This window comes from Dendrobium catenatum, unplaced genomic scaffold (assembly GCF_001605985.2).
Source record: "Dendrobium catenatum unplaced genomic scaffold, ASM160598v2 fragScaff_scaffold_231, whole genome shotgun sequence".
In the NCBI taxonomy this organism is placed as follows: domain Eukaryota; kingdom Viridiplantae; phylum Streptophyta; class Magnoliopsida; order Asparagales; family Orchidaceae; genus Dendrobium; species Dendrobium catenatum.
Window position 1 is genome coordinate 6,283,251 of NW_021318693.1, and position 13,263 is coordinate 6,296,513.

The 13,263-nt window shown below is 35.5% G+C and overlaps 1 pseudogene; it reads left to right on the plus strand.

The window, feature by feature from the left end:
* The window catches only part of LOC110107518, a 114,011-nt pseudogene that overhangs the window by 17,605 nt on the left and 83,143 nt on the right, over window positions 1-13,263 (plus strand).

Here is a 13,263-nt window from a genome sequence, read left to right on the forward strand (position 1 = left end):
CAGATTGGTTGCTGGGCAGCATGCAATAAATCATAAAAATTTTGTGCCTCCGTATTCAGTAACTCTTCTGTATTTTGTTCAGTTTGTATTCCAGTTGCATCATGAACTAATTCCTTAAGATTTGGTCGGATGTTTTCAGCCTCAGCAACATTACTACTTGTAGAAGGACCGCATTGATAATCAAATTGTGGCTCATACTCACCATGAGAAGTCCAGTACCAATTCTGTGGCATGAATCCTCTGCGATACAGATCAACAGTTACATCATCTGGTTCTAGGTGCACTAGATTTTTGTGTTTAGAACATGGACATCGAAGCTTTCCTTCTATATAAAGCTAAGCAGCTGTTTTGCTTGCTGAATGAAAAAGTTCACCCCATTGATGAATTCATCTGTTAATGTCTTCCGACCTTGAGATAATCAGTTATACATCCAACTTCTTTGATTTCTAATATCCATAACCTATATATAAGAGTAAAAAAGTAATGGATTTATATAAATATATAGATCTAAAAAGACATTAATAGATGTTCATATGACCAAACCATCTAAGACAACTTTCGCATCCTATCTCTAAGGGTCAAGCCACTCATCCACCTAAGCATCCTCATCTCTGCCACACTTAACTTTATATTATGCTTCTTTTTTAGTGGCCAACATATGGCTTCAACCATCGAACTTGAATTCTTTTGATAATATCCACATCTATTTCACCATCACTCTGAATAATAGATCCAAGATATTTACAACGTGTTACTCTTATTAATGACTTGATCGCTCAAAGTCACAATCCCCTCACTAGGTCTATTACTACTAAAATTACACTTCATATAATCCATTTTAGATCTACTCAATCGAAAAACTTTAGTCTCTAATGTTGATCTCCATAATCCAAGTTTACCTTCAACTCCCTCTCTAGTTTTATCAACAAGAAAAATATCATCAAAAAAAAGCATGCACCAAGGTACATCCTCTAGCAAATGTCTAGTGAGAACATCCATGACTAAAGCAAAAAGATATGGACTTAAGGATGATCCTATATGTAATCCAACCGAAATAGGAAAAAAAATGAAACAAAATACCTTCCATCGGCGAAGAATGACCCTCGACGGCGCGCAAGCAGGATAGAGAGGATGCTCGGCGAAGTCCAGTGACCGTCGACGGCGAAGTCCGGTGACTGTCGGCGACATCAATCCACGGCGAGCGACGGACGACGACGGGCAAAACACGCGAGGTGAGAGAATAGAAGGAAATGAATGAGCGGCCAGAGGGGCTTGGTGACGAAAAATAGGGCTTTCACCGGCGGACTTTCCGGCGACGTAAACGCCGGTAACATTGCCGACGCAATTTGCGCCGGAAATAATTTGTTGAGTTTAAATACTCCAGCGTAATATTCGCCAGTCATTTATGCCGGTATTTTTCCACCGTAACATGCGACGGAAATGGTTCAGAGCTCGTTTTACCGATGAATAGACCGGCGCATGGGACGCCAGAAGGTTCCGGCGTATTTTGCGCCAAAAAATGCGTCGTAAGGTTTCTGTCACAATAATCCGCCGTTACCTGCGCTGTTCTTACCGGCGCAAAATTTTCCGCCGGAAAATCCGATGGTAATCGCGTGTTTTCCCTAGTGTATTCTATCTAAGGAATCCAATTACTCAAGCCTTTTCTCTTGAAGAATATATTATGGGGATGTGTTTCCAATTCATATACTTTAATGAATTCCTCATTTTGATTGTTCTATGAAATCTTCTTTCACCCATTTTTTTAATTATTTCTTTGCATCTATGGATACTTTTTTTTTCAATAAGTTCATTTTATTCTCATCTGGCTAAATTATTTATAAATAACTTCTAGGAGATGTTGCAGCTACTTAGCTTGCCTTCTGGTCGGATCGAATGTATTATCCCTTCTTAAGATATAAATTTGGATTTGCCGCACATCTCTCTTGGTTACTAGTAGAAAGTTGGCTTTAAAAACATTACAGCTTTTGCCCTTATTACCATTTGGCCATAATTTATCAGCATGCTTTAGTACACCCATAATTATAGAAATTATTTCTTTTGAAGCTCTCCTTTTTCTTGGGAGATAGGTGATCTAGACCCTCTTTTTGCTTCCTTTAATGTTAGTGTTTCTACCACATAGGAGGTTACAGGCAAAAATTTTAAATTCTAGATACTTAGTGGAAGAAATAGCAAATAAGTATACATTCACTCTCCATAATATACCATGCTCTAAGTTAGATAATTTTAATGTGATCATTAGGTGTCTCTACTTTGACCATGTTGATTTTTTTTTTATTCTTTTAAGTTAGTAATGGTTTGCTCTTTCTTTTTTCTATAATATTTTTATTAATGATAATAAATCTTTTTTTTTCTTTTAAAAAATTATAGAAAGGAATATAAAATGTTATTAATTCAAATCATAAAAGTTCTTAGAGTGAATATACATGAAACAAACTTAATTGTGGAATTCACTAGCTAGGGTATATGCTACAATTTTAGGGTATAAATATGGTCTTTGAAAGAGGTGCTAGCAACAATAGATATTTTGTCATAATTTTTATAAACAATGCCAAGACAACCTAACTTAGAAGGTAAGACTATCATAAAAGGAGCAGTTTATCAAAAAAAAAATATATATATATATTATGATATGACCAAGGTGTTATAATAATGATTTTATAACTTGTGTGATTAAAATCTATTATATATTAAATGAGTTCATAATCTATATGAGCAAGTTTTATTTTGAATAAATCAATGCACGTAAAATCATGATAATTTATAGAAAAATCAACATTTTATTTTATGGAAATCTTGGGATATATGGACATGATTAAAAGAGAGAAAAGAGTACTAAAAAAGTTACGTAGAAAATAAATCAAACAAAAGAAACAAAGAAAATCAAAAATTTATTCTAAACAGATGTAGACTCTTGTGAGGAAATTGTAAAATCTTTCTCGTCTTGAATACCCCTTCTTCCAAACTAATAATCTAGAAGTACATGATTGTTTATATGGATATGCATGCATATATATTAAATTTCATAGTTCCATTGTAATTGAGAAAATAGTCATATATATTCGGGTTCAAGTTAATCTCAATTTTGCTCTTAGTAAGCAACCTAATCCCACTTTGATTAAAATGCACATATAACATTTACAAAATTACCAAAAATAAATCTACGGTTGGGAGTTTACCTAGTTGATTTAAGAAAAAAAGAAGAATCAGACGGAGGACGTCTTCAACAAATTTTTAATTAATGAACCATCTTTCTCTTGGCCGTAGAACTCCCACAAGTGGTCTGTATTCTCTATGGCCTCTCAGTTGTCTAACAACTCCAACTCTTGCCTAGCTTGCATCACCTACTCTTACAACTCTCTCTCTCTCTCTCTCTCTCATTCCTCAATTTATCTCGACTATGGATAAGAATGACACTCCATTTAATTGAGATCCTCAGGAGTCGATTGGGTTTGTTTATTGATAAGACTTGATTAGACAAGTATATATATATATATATATTACAAGGTGTTACATTATTATTGGCCCTAAAACCTTTTTTTTTTTAACAATAAATAAGCCTTCCCGTTCCATAATAACTTATGTTGCAAGGTTCCCAATTACCAACTATAGCTATAATCTTATGCTAATTTTTTTCTATTTGTTATATATATTTAACAATATGAAAATTGTTTTTGACATTGAGCTATCATTTGTATCTCAAGTCTTTATAAATTTTTGTGCCTTCATATTGATGTATGTGATTATGAAAATGGTTTTTTGTGTTTTTCTGAATCGCCCCTTAAACATTCATTCAAAATTTCCAATCCTTATGATGGGTATTATCAAAGTTTTTTGGTACTTTATTGCTTCTCTTTGTTTTGTTGTTTGTTGTATGTTTTGCATTTGTAAACTTGATGGGGTGAATTATTTAGATATTGATCTTGTTTTGTGTTATTTTTGTACGCAATGTATTTAGGTATTCTTGTAGACATACCATTTGCAGCATTCTTCCTCAGCAAATTGAAACAAAAGTAAGGTTGAAGATCTCTTTAGTCAGACAATTTTACTATTTCATCTCTTTTTCATATGTTGTTTGTCTTGAAATATGTTGGAAATGAAGGTATTCCTTATTGCTGCATGCAAAAATTTTAAGTTTTTTTTTTTAAATTTTCTTAACTACTTATTTTTAAGACTTAAATGAACATCTAAGCAAATTATCGCATCTTGTTCTTCTCTAGTCTCACTGATGCAAACATCAATATAGGAATTAGTTTATATATTTTTGAATAGCTTTCATGATGAAATGTCAAATTAAAGATAAACACTCGAGTTTTTATGTGGGATTCAGACCAAGAACACTAGAAGGGCAACGCAAAAGTTCTTAACATTCAATTCAATGTGGCAAATTGTGATGAGCTGGATATTTGGTAAAACAATAAATATAAAGTGAGACATGATCATATTAAAGATATGATGGGAGTAGCCTGTAGTTAAAATAATATGTGAAAATAGGCCTGTAATTTGAATGTGTACACCACAAAGCAGAACATAAACCAACAAAATAGCTGTCTGGACATGATGTTGAAGCATTTGTGAAGGAAAATCTGACTACCAAATATGACTTATTAGTGGTGCCAAATAAGCCCGACTTCTCATGTAGCAATAAACAATAATGCATGGTGGAGAATTTATAAAGCTAGCCATAACTAGTTGGGATAAAGATAGTGGTTATGACTAGAGTTCATTAGTAGTTATCATTCTAATTTTGAACCTCATTTCCTTTTTTTTGTTGGACCACAGTCGTTCAAAATAATTTGTGAAGAATTTTCTTAGAGCCTCATATAATAAACGCTCAATAGAAACAAGTGGATAACTAGAATTCATAAGGTTGATCACCAATGATTGGGATATGGCTAATTATGATGATGATGATCCCTAATCTTGAAGATTTTCTTGGAATATGGTGGATAAGATGGAAAGGAATCTTGTTTTGGACAAATTTGGGTAGTTATAATGCACAAATACGGGCATGTCATGACACAAATATGAGACACGTCAATTATTGAATTATAGAACACAGATACAATTTGGGCATGATAATATATTTTTTATATCTTAAAAATATTGTATATAAATTGAATAAGCAAACTTTAAGAATAATTGAAAAAATAATAAGTCAGTTAACTAGGATTTGTATTTTAATTGAGTAATATTAGGATGTCCATAGTCGGGTGTCTTACATCAGGGCATCAAGAGGAGAGATGATAATATTGTTGAAAGTCGAGCATTGATGTTGTGCCATGGGGCATTGGACATCAATGTCAAGACTTTGTCGATCATTAAGATCTAGATGGCGTCAATCATTGGTGAGATCAGTTGGACATATATGAGATGTCGAGATGGAGTGGGGACGTGATTGTTGTTGTAAAAAGTGCTAAAGTTGAGCGCCAATGTCAAGGTATCATCAAACTTTGATATGGAGATGATTTTGAAATGGTGAGGTAAAATCGGACTTTGTTGTGAAACCATAGTCGTAACCCATATCATATGTTGCTAAAATGAAGAGTTTGTTAGCTGTTAATTATAGCTTTTTTTTGTGTATTCTCATTGTTATCTTATCTTAGAAATCTTTAGTAATTCCTACACCCTTAAGCATCCTATAACAAATACTTATGCATGATCTACAATCTGTTCCAATGGCATGAGAAACTGTACTGATAATCTCCGATTAAATTTGTTGTTCTTTCAGCCAACAAGGATACTTTGTTTGTTGGTTTGACCTTCCACATTTGGATGACTCATGTATGTCACCTAAAGAGCTCCAATGAATCTCTCCTAATTTCTTAAATTATTACTGGCTGAAGGACAAGTTTATCTAACCTAAAGGATTTGATGAACTATTTACAAATTTTATGTCAGGAGTTCTACATTTTATTAATGGTTGATAACTACATTAACCATTTAAGGACTAAAATCTTATTAACTGATGTTGTTGAAGGTGTGCTGATATTGTTCTCTAAATTGGTTTGATTTTGTTTGGGCGGTGTGTAATTATGAGCACACGTTTGCTGTAAGTTTAGCAACACATTAATTCTTGATCCTATCAATGTGGAGGATAAATGGGTAGGTTACTGTTAGGATTACAAAATTTTTTGAGAAAGCATGTTTGCTTTAATGAGGAGCATATTTTAAGTTAACTTAAATGCGGCAGCAGAACTATTGCTGTATGGAGGATAAACTGGTAGGTTATTGTTAGGACCAAAATTGTTTTAGAAAGCATGTTTGCTTTAATGAGGAGCATAATTTATGTTAAGCTAAATACAGTGGCAGAATCGCAAGGAATAACTACCCAACCAATTTTTTTTTCCGAGAAAAAGATTGTTCTTTTCAAGCACTTTATATCTTATATTTTCCATCCACATTTTTTATTGATCAACATTTAAAATAAATTTAAAGTAATTAAAAAAGAAGCTAAGCTAATTAACTCACAATCATTCGAAAATGTGTTAGGATCCTTCTAAAATGATGCTATCTGTGGGGAGAGAGAGAGAGAGAGAGAGAGAGAGAGAGAGAGAGAGAGGTGTTCTTTTCTTTAAAATGTTACTATAAGTTTGTACCGATTAGGATTCATTCTTAGTAAGAGTGCTGAATGTTTGCCTAACATTTGATCAAATATTTTTTGATTCAAGTGTAATGCCTGATTATTTTCCTTTGAGTAATTAAATCATTAGATTCATGATTAAGAATCTAGTTAGATTGTTTATGATGCATGCTATTTTATTTTTGTTAACTTCTGAACTTTCTGTCATATTAGGCACATCTATTTGAATGACTTTCCTTCACTTGATCCCAAATTGTATCGCCATCTTCTCTTTCTAATGGTGATTTTTTAAAATGATCTCTTTATTCTCTTTTTTTTTTCATTTTCTCTGAACATGATTAACTCATAAAGGTTGTCACTAGCTGCAATTTATATGCTATTAGTTAGACACTACATTTTATGTTTAATGAATTCATGTTATGTGTTGAGAAGCAACAAACTGGAAACTATTTTTTGTTGCTTATACATCACACTTGCATTTCTTCCGATAATGCTTAATTTCATTTTTTACTGATCTCTTCAATGTTTTTTTTCAAAAAGTTTTGATAAGTGTTGTAGAGATGAGGATGCTTTGGTGGACACATAAAACGTCGGTGTTCCGATGACCCGGTTAGGAAAGATGTATGATATTTGACTTAAGTTAAGAAATGTTGAAGTAGACTGTTAGACTTTTCCAGTCAGGCGAAACAAAGGTGGAAGTTCCACCTCTTTTGTACATGTTGCTCAAGCTGCCGGATCCAAGGAAGCTATTTAGGCTGGATTTTTGAGAGTTGGGAGGGAAATTTCAAACTATGGGTTGTTTAGAGATTTTGTTTGAATTGTATGCATTAAATAGTTTGTTTTCCTATGGTTAGGGCATCTTGAATTTGGTTGAAATTTGAGATCTCTTAGGTTTATGTTTTTGGCTCTAGTGGTGTCTAGATATTTTGGAGAGTTAGATCCTCATCTCGAATAGGGGATCAATTGTATCTTGTTTTTTTTTTCTTTCGTTAGTTGATTTTCGCGATAAAACCATCATTTTATTCTATTTTTCTCCAAAATTGTGGTGTTTTCTTGTTGTTTTTGTCTCTATTATTATGGCTACTTGAGATCCAAAAGTATTTCCTAACAAATTGGTATCATAGTAGATTTTGGGATCATTTGTGGGCTATTTTTATGGAAAATCAACCATTGTTTTTTATAGGTAGAAGGGATTTGTTGCTATTTTTTTATCAATATCCATATTTTTTTAACCAAGGGGTGCTGGTTGGGAGAGAAAAGAGGGAACTTATGGTAGGAGGGGTGCTCATTTTGGAGAAAGGAGGGAAGAAAGTGAAAAGGGTTTGAACATGAGCGTGTAAGGGAAGACCAAACACTTAGGAAAAGAAAAATTATGGGGGAATCCGATGAAATGGGTGAGATCCGAAGGTGCGGAAGTTTAAGATGTCCATTTTTGAAGGGGAGGATGCATATTGGTGGATCTACATGGTGGAGAGATCTTTCTCCATCAATGGGTTGATGAAAGAGAATAAATTGATGGTCGTTAGCTTATGTTTGGAAGAAAAGGTGTTGTCTTGGTACCAGTGTAGAGATATGAGGAGGCCCATATGAAGTTGGAGGGAGTTTCAGGAATGCTTATTGGAATATTTTCTAACCGACAGAGGAGGGGACTTATATGAGTAGTTTTTTGAACTAGTGCATAAAGGTTATGTGGAAAATTATATGTAAAACCCAAAAATATCAATTGTAAACATCGCATGCAGTTCGACGCAGTGCGATGAAAATAGGTGAATTTTTATAGTTGTTAGAATTTAACAAAATAAATTTTATAAATTCTAAATAAAATTTTGATCAATTTGGTATAAAATATTATTTGGAAATGAGTGGGTCTTCTTAATTAAATTTAGGATGATTACTCTATTATGTTACATTGAAATATTTCAAATTTTTCATCCGACATCCATTACCGCCTCGTTCACACGAGCTTATCAGTCCGAGTCATGACATTATCTGGAGAAATGAGTACTAGGAAAGCCAATTGGATTGACTATCAAAAACTATTCTTGAGGGAAATTTTATGAAGGAACTCAAATCAGATAGTCGAGCAGCAGTGAGGGTCATGAGGCCTCGTGTCTTGGGGGAGGCTATGAAGCCAGCACAATTAGTGGAGGACCATAAGTTTCAGGAGAGGGGAGCTGGAGGAAGTAGTTCATACGGCTCTTACATAATGTCAACCACCCTTCTAACACCCAAGGGGCCTTCATCAGGCATCATTAATGAGACTCCCAGGGAGAATACAATAGGAGGACGAAGTGGGGGAAACTTCAGAAGACTGACGGAGAGGGAGATGCAAGAGAAGAGGGCAAAGGGATTATGCTTCAAATGTGATGAGAAGTATACTACAGTGCACAAGTATAGGGATCAAAATCTTCAGGTTCTCACCATCTGTGATGAAAAGAAAACTAAGGATGAAGGTGAGAGGCTAGGAGAGAGAGAGAGAGAGAGAGAGAGAGAGATGGAGGACAAGCTACATCTGGATGTGATGGATGCCTCCCTAAATTTTATTATGGGATTCACTCTGTATCATACCATGAAGGTGAAGGGGGAAATAACATACACAGAGGTGGTGTTGATTGATAATGGGGCTACCCATAATTTTATCTCCAATCAGGTTGTGGACCAATTTGGGGTGACATTGATGGATAAAGAGTGTTACGGAATGATGATGGGTACATAGAAGGTGGAATCAAGTAAGGGGATATGTAGGGCAGTAGTGTTGACCATATAGAGGGTTCATGTTAGGGAGGAATTTCTCCCATTGGAGATAGGGAGCATTGATATCATATTGAGGATGAAGTGACAGCAGACCTTAGGGTACACCAAGGTCAACTAGGAAGCTTTAACAATGGAATTGATGGTGGAAGGGAGAAGGGTAGTGATCAGGTGAGATGAAGGGCTCACCAAAGCCATGATATCAATTAATACTAAGGTGAGGAGCATACAGGTGATGGGCGAAGGTTATCTGATGGTACTACATAGGCTGGAGGGGATCAGATTGAAGGAGGGCGAGGACATTCCTCTTATTTGAACTAATCGGCCAGGACGATAATGTCGGCAACTTGTATTAATGAGCTCATTTTTAGCTCTTCTATTTAAGCTATGACAAGGCACTTTGTAAGTGTCTTTGGCAGCCATTGTAGCTTCGTTCTTGTGGGGGAAACTTGAAGAGAAAGCTTGCAAGGGAGTGAGGAACGGGTGAAGTCTGAGAGGGACAAGATCCCGTGAGGGGGAGACTCAAGGGAGTGTTGAGGGGATTCCACATGGTTGCTCTGGCAGGCTTGCATCTTAATATATACCGTCAGATTTAAGGCTTGTCTCGAGGGAAGTTCACCAAAGAAGAAGTTCACTTTGGTGTCAAAGGACCCGGCGACTCCGCCGCACCGGGGAAGGTGGAAGTGATTTTGTAAAGGCTTCTCCGCCTAGCTGTGTGGGCTAAAAAAGAGACACTTATTTTAGTGCAACACTTGGAGGGTGCCTCCAAGGAGTGGACGTAGGTCAAGGTTTGACCGAACCACTATAAATCCGATGTGTTCTTTTCTTATTATTGCTTCTGCATTTAAATTCCGTATTTGGTTTTTATTGTGGTGATATTGGTTTTGGTTTGTGTTTTGATTTAAAGATTCTTTTTTTCCAATTCATCTCTCTCTTTATTAGCCTTGGGGCTTAACATCCCAAACGAACTTTCAAGTGCTATCAAAGCACTTTCAAGTGGTATCAGAGCCGTATTCATAAAATATGTTTTTAAAAGCTTTTGAATTTTTGATCCATGACTAATCGTAATGTTGCAGAAGGATTTTAAATCACCAAACATCCTTTATTTGAAAATATATCATTTGATTTTTGAAAAACTCGCATGTCTATTTTCTTGCAATCGATTGATTTCGCATGTGGCATAAGATTTTAACTGGTTATTCATCACCGTCACGTATTGTTAATGGAGTTAAAACTGATATTCCTTTTACTCCATGGAATAAGGAAGAACAACTAAAAGCTCAACTAAATGCAAAATCTTTAAATTGCTTTTTCTGTGCTTTAAATTCTGAAGATTTCATGTTAGTATCCACGTGCACTACTGGTAAGGAAGTTTGGGATAAACTTCACACAATATACGAAGGCACGAATGAAATCAAGCAATCCAAGTTGAATTTATTAATGCATGATTTTGAATTATTTTTCATAAAATCTTATAAAACGATCTTAGACATGTATACTAGATTCATTCAAATTGTAAACTCATTGCATGCTTTAGGAAAAGAATTTTTAAATTTTAAAAAAGTTAACAAAATTCTTCGTTGTCTACTGGATAAGTTTAATGCCAAAGTAGTTGCTATTTGAGAATCAAAAGATTTGAATAATTATTCTATTGATAATTTGATTGGCTCACTCATTACCTACGAGCAAGGCTTGGGTCAAAGACTTTAGGATGCAGGTGAAACGATTGTTCTAAAAACTAAAGATAGAGAAAGAGATAGCTTAGTTGGTGATGAATGTAATGACTTGTCAAGCAAATCATGAAGCTCACCAAAGCATAAGCAAAAATGGAAAAAAGATAAAAGTGATAAGGATGTCCATATTTCTTCTGACGTTATTTGCTTTCGATGCAGGAAGCCTGGACATATGAAAAATCAGTGCCCTAATTTAAAAATTTTTCCTACAAAAGAAAAGGGCAAGGCAAAGCTAAATTTAAATTGGGGAAATAATTAAAGGTAAAAAATCTCATGGGCAGATCTTTGTGGCTCCTGATGCTTTGTAACGTATAAGAGTTTATGACTGTTCCCTAGAGTTTACTATTTTTGGTAAGATCATCCGGGATGATATTTATATCGGTCTGGATGATTTGTTCAAAAACAAAAATGCTAATTAGGGTATCCTTATTAAAGCAGCCATCATTATGTAAAGCGCGTCGTCCTAGACAATTTTGTATCAGCTATGATGATAGGCTCAATTCAGAAAGAATCTACCGCCAGATCTACTTAGGAAATACTTATTTTTGGACATCGGCCTGGTGGATCAGCTTGGACTATAAAATATTGGCCAGGACGATCTAGGATAATTTTTCCAAAATTTCTCTGGCAATTTTGGAAAGCAATTAATGGTGATTTCGTCCAGGCCGATCGCAAGATCATCCGGGATGATTAGACATCGTCCAGCTTCATTTCAGGGCGATATTCAGGACAATTTTCCTCATATTTGAACTAATCAGCTAGGACGATATGTCTATCATCTTGAACCATAATGTCAGCAACTTGCATTAAAGATCTCATTTTTAGCTCTTCTATTTAAGCTATGATAAGGCACTTTGTAAGTGTCTTTGACAGTCATTGTAGCTTCGTTCTTGTGGGGGAAACTTGAAGAGAAAGCTTGAAAGGGAGTGAGAAACGGGTGAAGTCTGAGAGTGACAAGATCCTGTGAGGGGGAGACTCAAGGGAGTGTAGAGGGGATTCCACACGATTGCTCCGGCAGGCTTGCATCTTAATACCGTCGGATTCAAGGCTTGTCTCGAGGGAAGTTCACCAAAGAAGAAGTTCACTTTGGTGTTAAAGGACCCGGCGACTATGCCGCACCGGGGAAGGTGGAAGTGATTTTGTAAGGGCTTCTCCGCCTAGCTGTGGGGGCTAAAGGAGAGACACTTGTTTTAGTGCAACACTTGGAGGATGCCTCTAAGGAGTGGACGTAGGTAAAGGTTTGACCGAACCACTATAAATTTGGTGTGTTCTTTTCTTATTATTTCTTCTACATTTAAATTCTGCATTTAGTTTTTATTGTGGTGATATTGGTTTTGGTTTGTGTTTTGATTTAAAGATTCTTCTTTTACAATTCACCTCTCTCTTTATTAGCCTTGGGCAAGTTCATAAGGGCTTAACATCCCTAACGAACTTTCAAGTGCTATCAGAGCACTTTCACTAAAAACCCCATTTCACAGTTCATGGCACACCAGAAAATCGCCTATAAATACCTTTATTGTGCATGTTGAGATGGGACCTCGGTGTAATGCCTACGACGAGGCGGGGTCACTTATAAGTATCCTCGAGCGAGGGGAAAGCAAACTATCTTTTTAAACATGTACACTTGAAAATCCCATGCACACCTTTATTGCGCGTGGTGGGAATGAAGATCATGGCTGTGGTGTCTAAGGACACCTACCATACATGTCTTTATTTATTGCGTGTGGTGGGAAGGCCTAGTTTCTTGTAGTTTCCCCTAAAAGGGGGAGATGCCATGTGGTTGCCAAAATTTGGGTTAACATGAGACTGTACTTGGACTTGGAGTTGATTGAACTCAAATGATAATGAGCTTGAACTTGAACAAAAAATAACTTAAGTGATCATGACTTGAATGTTTGAACATGAAAGTTAACTTGCAAATCAAACGAGATGAACAAAATTTTAACATTTGAACCAAAGTACAAGAGGACTCGATTTGGAACTGCAGTAAACTTAAACTCATATTGAACTCGAACAAAATTTAAAGTACAGGGGACTCAAACAAATGGAAGAGATTCATCAAAAGCCTGAACTATACTTGAACTCAAACTCAAGTCAAACTTGGACAAATTATGGCAATCTGAACACGAATGGAACAAGACTTCAGAGGACTTGAACTCAGATTTAAACTTGGACTCA